The 11,089-nt window shown below is 46.6% G+C and overlaps 1 pseudogene; it reads right to left on the reverse strand.

The window, feature by feature from the left end:
• Positions 1 to 1,275: 1,275 nt before the first annotated feature.
• Positions 1,276 to 9,851, reverse strand: LOC123133025 (wall-associated receptor kinase 2-like; annotated as a pseudogene).
• Positions 9,852 to 11,089: the final 1,238 nt, after the last annotated feature.

Consider the following 11,089-nt stretch of genomic DNA (forward strand, 5'->3'; position numbering starts at 1 on the left):
TTCCGTCGGAGAATGCTACCACCGTGTCCCACACAAGCTACAACCACACACGCGCAAAGCTGCAATCATTGGTGTTTTCCTACAACCACTGCTACGAGCTGCCGCCAGCCGGAGACAGGAGAAAGATGCGTTGGCGGAGAGTACAAGGACGAGGACGACACGGGGCGGCACAGGTGGAGGGCGAGCGTGGCGACACGGGCGAGGTGCACGAGAACACGGGAGATCAGGGGAGCTCCACGAGAGTGTATGCTTGCTTGATGTGCGCATACTTCAACCACTGTGATAATATTCCAACAATCGATATTTATGTCCCTTCACTTTCACCTCCCAGAAACTTTGCGCTCTTCTTGACGACATGGAAATAAATGACTAGATCCGAAACCTAGATGTAGACTTTTCCAGACGCGTCAACATTAATTCGGTGGCACTGGCTAGTGAATTGGAGAATGTCGATCAGCAGCAACATGGCAAATTAACGATAGCCATTGAAATCATGCAGAATTTTCCATGGAGAATGTCACCATATCTTCATTTGTAAAGGCTGTTAGCATCCTGGTATATATGGCATTTGTTCAGCAGCTGCACAGAATTTCTGTAGCTTCAACATATGGAATCAGTCCTTTTTATTCCACGAAACGAGTATAAACCAATAAAAAGGTGGTGTTGGAACTCTCATACAAGCAGGCCAAAAAGAAAATCGACATTTCCTTGAGCATCAAAAGCTACCAATTCAAACCCGAACAAGATTACAGAAGATGCCATACCTAACGACAATAAACCACACATTGCCCACTCGCTCTAGGCAGTGGAACCCAGATCTTGCCATGTGACAACGAGGACCGGGAACTGTGTCTAAGCGGACACGTGTACATGATAAGAGACGTCCGAGGACACCCCGTGTTCTGACTTCGAAGTCATTTATAGTGTTAATATAAGAAATACAACGAACTACTTCTAAATTGGGCATCAGTCAGATCTTATTGGAGCATTAACCAAGGAAGCCCACAGAAATATGTTTTTCTCCACCACCGCAACTCAAGTACTATGATGTAACTTAAGTTATTCATTGCAAGCATATTCGTCACAAATAATTGTAATATAATTGTACACAATTGACATGAGCTACTATTAAATTTTGCCAATATAAAAAACCAAAACTACATGACATAATCTCGTTTAAAGTGAACTGTGTAACATAATATAACTACAAAGAAAATAAATAGTAATTCAAATGAATACTAGGAAGGACGCGATTGTATTATTGCACATATGTACTTAGCGTGGCCATGTGACCGACGGTGAAAGTTCTTGCTCGAGACTATAGCAACTATAGGTGCCTTTTGATGTTGAATTACCAGCGTTGACAGCATTCATTGGTGCATCAGAATTACCAACCATTGGGCATAAAAAAGGCTCAATCTCTTCATCACTAGCTGGTAGAATTTTGCATTTTCTTAGCCTCTTAGTTCTCACAAATTGTAACCTCATATCTACTTCTTTCATAGTAGGTCTGTCTCTTCCTTTGAGTCTCAAGCATGCTTCAGCAAGTGAGCAAATATCATCAATCTCTTCCGGATTTGCCTCTCGGACAACCTGAGGATCCATTGTTTCCATGATAGATCCCTCTTGCAATCCTTCGACGAAATAATGGGCCAAGTTTTGTTTTGCACCTCGATCGTTGATAAAAATTGGCCTTTTTCTTATCAAAAGTTCCACAAGAATTACTCCAAAACTATACACATCACTCTTTTCAGTTAGCTCCCCAGTATGGTAATACTCTGGATCTAGGTAACCGAATGTTCCTTGGACAATAGTCACCACATGAGTCTCATCAAGTGAAAGTGACCTTGATGCACCAAAGTCAGAAACCTTTGTAGCGAAGCTGCTATCCAACAGTATGTTTGAAGATTTCACGTCTCTATGGAAAATTGGTATTGCAGCAGCAGAGTGTAGATAAGCAAGTGCGCCTGCTGCTTCTACCGCAATCCTAATGCGGTCATCCCAAGACAGCAAGCATTCAACACTAACATCTATATGAAGAAGGTCGTGCAGCGTACCATTAGATATGAACTCGTAAACAAGCAAAGGCACCTCAGATTCGAGGCAACAACCAAATAGCTTTACGACATTGCGATGAATGATTTGAGACAAGATAGCAACCTCATTGATAAACTGGTCTATCTCAGTTTGCTCAACAATTTTAGATTTTTTAATAGCCACCACCCGTTGGTCAGATAGAATACCTTTATAAACAGTACCGTGTCCACCACGTCCAAGAACACGAGTGGCATCGAAGTTGTTGGTTGCCTTCTCTAGTTCCTCTAAGTAGAATATCTTTGTTTTGTTTGTGGCGCTTTCATCTGAGATCAACTGCTCCAAGAGTAGGCCTTGATTTTTCTTGAAATGTGCTCGCCGGATTCTCTTCTGGATGACGTTCTTCCACTTGTTGGTGAATACGAATACACAAACTGCAATAAGTATGGAGCCTAGGCCACATCCAGTTCCAATTACGATACCTACATTTAATCATCGCTCAGTGAGTCACTCCATAATTGGTTAGTTTTAATTGTAATGAGGATATTTTTCTAGCTACTCCCTCCATTCACTATTATAAGATGGTTTTTGTTGAGTATATTGATTCCTTAGGAAACATAAGATAGACTACGATTTGTTCTGCCTTTTCTTGTACTCCAAGTTGGTCATTGTACTTATATATATATATATATATATATATATATATATATATATATATATATATATATATATATATATATATGCCCATGAGGTTCAAGCAATACAACGATCGATTCCACCAATCCCTCTGTCCCTTCTAACATTGTATCAGCCTAACCGATCCAAACCCTAGCCGTCTCCATGACCGCCGCCGGGAACCACGCCGTCCGTACCAAGGATTTGTCCGCCGGTCGTGTTGACCGGCTGCTCTAGAGAGTCTTTTTTTCTGAGCCCTTGCTCCGGATTTTCTCTCTCTCGCCAGTCGCTTTGATAGGCGTTTTCTGTTTGGTCTTCCGATCTATGCTTTATCGGTTTGCATCGCCCGCCATCACCGTCGACCCCCGTGGGCCTCTACTCTGACACCGGCGCGACCGACAGGCTTTTTCACCGAAACGGCAACCTCGCGCGACATGCTATCCCTGACGGTTGTCGTCTGCGCGCCGGCCCACTCGTCGATCTATGCCGGCCGTCACCACCTCTCCGACCGGGACACCTGCATTGCCCATACCCGGCGGCTTCGCGCCATGTGGCGGCCCATCGTAGCCGACGTACACGCGCCGGATCGCCCATCGATCCACGCCACCCGCCACCGCCGTGTCTACATGGCAGCCCTGCGTTCTACCTCATCGGCCTCGTCCCAAGCGGTGTCAGGCTCATTGACTGTCTTAGCTCGAGCGCCGCTGCTATGTTGGTCGCTCGGGCCTCGCTGCCCGGGTGCCGGCGCTGCTTTGGCAGCACGGGTGCCGGTCGCATGACGTTCCATGGCGTCTGGCATCGCCGGCTTCATCTCGGACTCCGCCGTCACCCCACCTTCACCGAGCGGCGTCCCCGACCTTGCGTGTGATCCGCTTCATCACCTGCTCGCCGCCGCGATCCGCCTCATCTACGCCCCGCGACAAACCTGGGCCGTCGGTTGCTCACGCCTCTGCAAGTCACGTGAAGATCGTCCCCGAGTTCAAAGCGCCCTCCACCGATCGAGCAATGGGCTGCCGCTGCATCGGCCCCATCGGGCCGCAGCGCCGACGCCTCATGGTTCTCCTCGCGGGTGCATCGACTTGTGCGTTGCCGCTGCGTCGCCCCTTTGGGCCGTAGTGCCACGATAAGAGGTCCCCGCCGCCGCCCCGAGGTCGTCCCCGCGGTTGCACCGACCCGCGCGTCGCCGCTGCGTCGCCCCTTCAGGCCATAATGTCGTGATACGCGGTCAATGCCGCTGCCCCGAGGTCTTCCCGTCGTCACATCGACCCGCCTGTTGCCGTCGTGTTGCCCCTTCGGGCCGTGGCGCTGCGGCCCGCGGTCCACCGCCATCCCCACGCGTCAACTTCTCATAGTATGCACCTCGCCACCTCCCTTGGCGCGGGAATGCCACCGTCCGCGCCGGTCTTTGTCACACTGTTGGGTTCTCCTCACCTACTTCTGGCACCGCCACCGCACTCCTAATTTAGCCGCCGCCGCCGCTCTTCTTCGGCCGCTGTCGCCGCTGCTAACCCCCTAGCCACCGCCGCCGCCCATCCACCCCCTTCGTCTTTGTCCAGCACCAGCCCGACGTTAGATTCGCCGTCATCTACCCCGACCACTTTGTCTACTCCACCCACTGATGGCGACATCGGCCCCGCAACCAACGCTGAGACTTCTTGTCCTCCGACTCCTCTACATGGCGTACAGCTCGTGCATGTCCCTCGTCTACCCATGTGCGGTGCTGGCAACACCGATGAGTGTCTTTGACCACGACATGTCCCGGGTCTGGCAAGCCTGGTGCGACGCTTCGTCAACTTCGTCTTCGTCCATCTACGCATGCCCGGTGCTGGCAACACCGGTGCGTGTCTCCGTCTACGACGTGTCCCCTGGCTTGGCAAACCCCGCCGCAACGTGTCGTCAACAACATCTTCTTCTCGGCGCACCCCTACTTCGACACCACTGCACCCATGGTAACTCGCCGCCTCCTTACGCCCGCGGTGACTTCCTCGAAACCGGCTACCCAGACTCAACATCGACCACGGCATTCTTCGGACGGCTACCTCGACTACGACTACACCACCCTACGCTCTCGGCTACTTCGGCAAACGGCACAAAGGGCCACTGCTTTGCTTGAGAAACCTCGTCGGTTTTTGTTCCAGCCACGACTTCCGTGATGCGTTGACCGTTATGACTGTGGCAGGGTGTCCATCGGCTTACCTTCGGATTCTTTTACTGTCTCACCATCTGCGCCGCTGCCGTTGTGACTGCAGGGGATGTTCAGTATATTGATTCGTTAGGAAACATAAGATAGACTAGGATTTGTCTTGCCTTGTCTTCTACTCCAAGTTGGCATTGTATTCCTATATATAAGCCCATGAGGCTCAAGCAATACAACGAACGATTCCACCAATTCCTCTCTCCCTTCTAGCAGTTATGATTCTTCAGTGTAGACTATATACGAACAAAAATGAGTGAACTGACACACGAAAACACATCTATATACATCTAATTCAAAAAAGGTAGAACGTCTTATGTAAGTAAACGGAGGGAGTAGGACTTACCCAAAACAAGATTGTGTTCCTTTGTTGATGTAACACACTGCCTTTTTAGGAGATTAAACTCTTTTCCATGAGGGCAACCCGTGCAGTTGTAGCCTCCAGGAAAATTTTGACATGTCCCATTGCAGTAGTTTGATAGTGCACATTCATCGATATCTGTAAAAAACTTTCATTGGTTAGACCGGTAGTGAATGTATTACTACCTGCTAAAAATGCTAGATTAGTGTGTTATGTTCTCAAAGTATGCATCGACTGATACTGCTTTAGGTTTGCGTGATGTTTTCATAAATTAACAAGGTGGCCCTCGCATTCGCGAGGGCCTCATCGTTAGCTTGTCGAACCTGTTAATTATTTATTTTATCTCATGTACATTTTTTTACTCATATTTACCTCCTTTATTGCATAATACATTTCATTTTATACATTGATAAAATTCTAGAGGTATATCTTTGACCTCTATTTTGTAGATAAATATATGACTATGTTGCTAATAGAAGAAACAAGGGCTGGAAAATTATTTAGTACAAAAAATTCTAATGTTGTTGATTCTTGTTAATAACATATTTATCCATTCAGTCGTTGAGCCACAAGGACATCGACTAAAGTTGAGATTCATCTTTTATATTTATGAAAATTACATCTTCAAGCCTTCAGTTCTGGTAATCAACGGGCATTTATGTACTCCCTGTAAGTGCATATTATTGGTGCCTATGACACACCCAACTATTTTCCTTTACATAACACCCTTGAAATATTGTGTATGCTTTTGATAGTACTAACTATGTACATAGATGAATATTTCCATTGGCTATATTTTTTTATAGGGTCCAATGGAATATCTATCAATTGTGTTCGATTAGCATTGGTGAATGTGGTAAGGACGACCATGATTTAAAGCAGGCATAACATGAACTTTTCATTTATAGTTCAATAAATAAATAACACGTGAATGTAAAACCAATTGTGCAGGATCTCTGTAAATGTAGTTATGATGATCTATTGGCTATGATTTTTTTAGATACGGAGATCTACTATTAAGATATGATTAGATACAGCTATGAAGATCGAACTTATGTGATTTGTGTAGGTATGACTAGGTGTAGTACTATGAAGATCTAACAGATTTGATTAGGTGTAGTACTATGCATATTTAACGAAATGTAGATCTAATGGTTACTATCTGTTTATGTAAATTATTAATATAGGATGCAATATGTTTAGATAAGATTATGAAAATATAACGGGTGTGATCTTTTTATGTGGATCTAGCAGTTGTATGTTTTGAAAAGGAGGATGACCCTCGGTCTCTGCGTCGATCCATGCATACATTCACGAGAACCCCGACAAAGAAGTACATTGATCAACCCACAGCCACCATCCTTGCAACCATAATTACTATACGTATAAGCTTCATAATGTGACGTGACCACGTGTCAACACAAACCATCTAATCCGGTGGCCTCACTAAGCCGCCCGCCGGCAAGCCGAGGGCATCAACCGGTCTAGCAGACCCTCAACATGCATCGCATGCACACGCTCTAGAATTAGCAGTGGAAGAAGGAACACCACTCCTCCTCTTGTCCCCGCTAGCCAGCACCAGCTCCAAGATGATGCCCTCCGGAGGGAGGGCGGCCTCGAAGGCCCCGCCATCGTCCGACTCGGGAATCCCGGATCTCGAGTTTCCTCCGGAGCTACCGAACAGAGTGGGCGATGGCTGAAACCGTCGAGGCCTCCGACAAGGTGACGAAACCAAAGTCACCGCCATCTTCCACCATGACCGAGGTCGACATGGTTTTGACGGGCAATCCCAGGATCCTGACCCCGCCGCATGCTAGATCCGTGCGAACCGCGCCGTGAAAACGAACGCATCAGTTGGAACGACCGGTAGAGGGCATCCAGCACTCCTCACCGCCCCCTCCACACGCCGGCCGCAGGACGGTTAAAAATCACGTCGTGATGTGATCTGGACGCTTGCTAGAAGCACGACTGCCACCACCGGCCATCGCAAAGCTGGGCTGCCAGCCGAAGCGCACATCCTGGTTGCCATAGAAGCGAAGGCCAAGGACGCTGACCAGACCACCGCTGCGCTCAAGATCGGACCATCCGAGAGCGAGCACCACCACCACGTTTCACCGGCGCCAGGACAATTGCCGACCGCTCTCCACGCCTCGTGTCGCCAAGCCCGTCACCCAGCGCAGCGCCCGTCCCATCAGATCTGGCCTGTGTGAGGGGATAAAGAAGACCCCGCCACCGCCTGTGCAGACTGGGCTTGTCCAGTCCACACTCTCAGCCGCTAGCGAGGGTGTGGGGAGAGGGAGGAGGGTTCCCTGGCAGTGGCGGTAGGTTTCTCCTCCCGGTCGCCTGTAGGAGCGACTCCAGAGGTAGGTATATGATATCTCACATGTGGATCTAACTGTTGTGATCGGCAAATTAGTGTTATACTTATTTGTGGGATTTTTTAACAGTCTTGCTAATTTTATTCCATATTGTGCTTTTAGTATATAATTTTTAGATATATCGATAGATTTTTTGAACATTTGTTGGTATGAGAAGAACATTAATACCCCCGGCAAAAAAAAACAGTAGTGCACAATGATGGGTGATGAGGAGGATCAGACCTTTGCAGCCATCCTGGACGTACGGATTTCCTTGAAAGCCTGACGAGCAGTTGCAACGATAGCCCATAAATATTTCCCCGTGGGTGACGTTTAGGCAGTTGCTGTGGGAACTGCGGCATGCATACATAGTATCCTCTTTTTTAGCCGCTTGGCAAGTTAAATTGGCAACCGCCCACTTTATAACAAAGTGATCGAATTCCATAGAGAAATCAAATTGAGCTTCCACAGGTGTCTCTTCTACATATCCATCGTCAGTCTCGATTAATATCCACTCTTTCGCATGATTTCCGTCCACCATGTTGCTAACTGTCAGAGTCCCATCTTCCACGGATACATTAGTCACATGATATTGTACATTTTCAGAGAACGAAACTGTGAGATTACCAGATGTACAATTCAGATGAAATTTTTTGTTGGCAAAGCACCCTTCTTCGAGCCCAAAGGGGAAGGGAATAGTAATGCGTCCACATGATGCAGGACAGTGTTCTTTGGGCTTGGAGTTATAATCATCTGCACAGTAGATACACAGGAAATGTAAGAACAAGAGGATGAAGGCTAAATAGAAGGGAATTTTAACTCATTTTGGAGAAAAAGATAGCCACGGGAAGTAAGAACAAGAGGCTAAATAAAATGGAATTTTGGAGAAAACATAGGGGCGTAAGCACCTTGCATGCATCCATTTAAAATGTAAGGGTTGCCTTCAGAAGAGCAGTAACACCGGTAACCACCAGGTGAGGAATTATGGCAACTGCTATCGGTGTTACAGGCATAGTGTGCCTTGTTCATTCTTGCAGTTCCACATCTTTGTTGGTCCATGATCGACCATTTAAGCTCCGCGTCATTGATACTGCTTGAATCTGTCCAACTTGAGAGAAGGGCGGTTGTATTATCTATGTAATAATCTTCATTTGACACTGAAGCCATGATGCCAGGGTGCAACCAATCTGATAGTGTTGCTGTAGTATTTGTGCTGACAAGCTTTACGCGAAACCCCTGCAGGTGTCTTGCAAGTGGGATGAGGCAGCATCCCTTTCCATTACAAGGCCCTCCAGTTGGTGCCTTCTCGCCAGCGCATCTACTCATACAAGAACCAAGGGTGTCTCCCGTACCACCAGACTCGAACAAGGTGACGTCAAAATCACAACCAGCTACGTACAGAGTATTATAACGACTGATAGTAATACCTTTAGAAGGGGCCTCCCATGATAGGTTGTAGGTATCTGTATCTAGCCTCGTTGTAAGGTTGAAGATTATACGGGCCCAAACACTGCCGTAGTATATGTCAATATCAGTGACCTGGATAGTGCTGCTGCCTAAAAAAAGCCTGGGATGCTCGCTGGAGTGGTTGCAGGTGAGATCGAAGCCTTGACGGAAGCAGCCGGGCCCTATACCGAAGGGATAGGGGATGTCGACATCCCCACACCTTGGGATACAGTGAGCCAAGGAGTCATTAGAAGGGATCTAGTCATACAAGAACCAACCATGTTTCTTGTACCATACTTGAACAAGGTGACGTCCAAATCACAACCAGCTACATACAAAGTATTATCTCTAGTGAGAGTAATACCTTTAGCAGGGGCCTTCCATATGATGTCGTACGTATTTGTACCTGACATTGTTGTAAGGTTGTAGATTATAGGGGTCCATACTACGCCGGAGTATACGCCAATGTCAGTGACCTGGATAGTGCTGCTAAAAAGAGCCTGGGATGCTTGGTGGAGTGGTTGCAGGTGAGATCGAAACCTTGACGGAAGCAGTCGGGCCCTATACCGAAGGGATAGGGGATGTCGACATCCCCACACCTTGGGATACAGTGAGCCAAGGAGTCATTAGAAGGGATCTGCAAGATCCCTCCGGCGGCTCCAGGGACCGCGGATGATGCTTGCGGCGCAGCTGCCAAGAACATCAGCACAAAGGACATGGCGATGAGTATCTTGCTCATCGTTGCACTGCGCCAGTAGGCTGGTCTGTCTGGTGTTTAGTGTTTGTGTTGGGGTTCGGTGTTTGGCTTGGCCAATTTGTAGACTGTATAAAGGCGACCCCAGGTACGAGTCGTCTGTAGTGTCAATCAAAACAGTAAATGTAGCTAGGAATTCCAGGGCCATTATTCCAATCAGATGTGATGGTCGTTGCTAACGCCAACATGACTCGCCTATGGCCACTGCTTGCTACTTGCTGATACCCAAATGAAAAAGTCGATGTCAAGTGAAAAATCTGCAAGACTTCCGACTTGACTTGCTATCAAAAGAATTTTCTACCTGCAATTATTTCCACCAGGACAGTGCTTGTCTACGAGGAAAAAAATTGCTACAATGAAATGTCATCCATTATTTCCAAAAAAGTTAGCTACAAAAAAAAATTTAGTTCCACCAATTATTTCCACCATGAAATCATATCAATTGCTACAATTTTAAAAAAAATGGTACTGCCATAGTTCTAGTTTTTTTTTTGTTTTGCTATGAGTCCTAGTTCTGGTTTAAAATGGCCAGAGTACAAGTTTAAGCGGGATGGCCGTATACGGTCGGTCGTCCATGCTTTCTTGCCGTGTGCGTGCTGCAACTGCAGTGCTAATATTCCAGTATTGTCTACATCTCTATTTTTTCATTTCCCAAGATGATGTGGTCTTTTCTATATGCGTCACTATTAATTCAACCAGCAGCAACACGGCATGCAAATTGGCAATGACCATCAAAATCATGATGAGTTTTCCAGGGAGAATGTCGACCATACCTTGGTCACCAAAGACTATTACCATTGTGGTATAGAAAACGCAGTTGCGACTCGGTCAAACATTTGGATGAAAACCAAAGGATTCTGAATCATTTGGGGGATGGACTGAGTTGTTGCTGTAATATATGTGGAAGGGCTGAGAGATGCTATATCTGTGGTTCTCTGTTGGACGTGTATTAACAGGGAATGAACCTCAAATGTCGTCGTCCGTCATTGTTTCAGTCTGTCTCCTCATAGATGTTTTGTCTAATTTCCACAGCAACGGAGAGGTATCATCTTGTTAGTACGTATGTACAAGCAGCCATTTTTGCACGGCCATGCTTTGAGTAAATATATAGAACATTTGAACAGTCTGTAGCAATCTGAACATCCATCATACTTCTGCTACCCCAAAACTTGTACAAAAATTAAGAAAAATAAACAAGTTGTATAGAAAGACAGTCCAAAAATAATCAAAACCAATTGACATTCCAGATAAAAATGTAAAATCGTGCA

The sequence above is a fragment of the Triticum aestivum genome, chromosome 6B (assembly GCF_018294505.1).
Source record: "Triticum aestivum cultivar Chinese Spring chromosome 6B, IWGSC CS RefSeq v2.1, whole genome shotgun sequence".
Taxonomy (NCBI): domain Eukaryota; kingdom Viridiplantae; phylum Streptophyta; class Magnoliopsida; order Poales; family Poaceae; genus Triticum; species Triticum aestivum.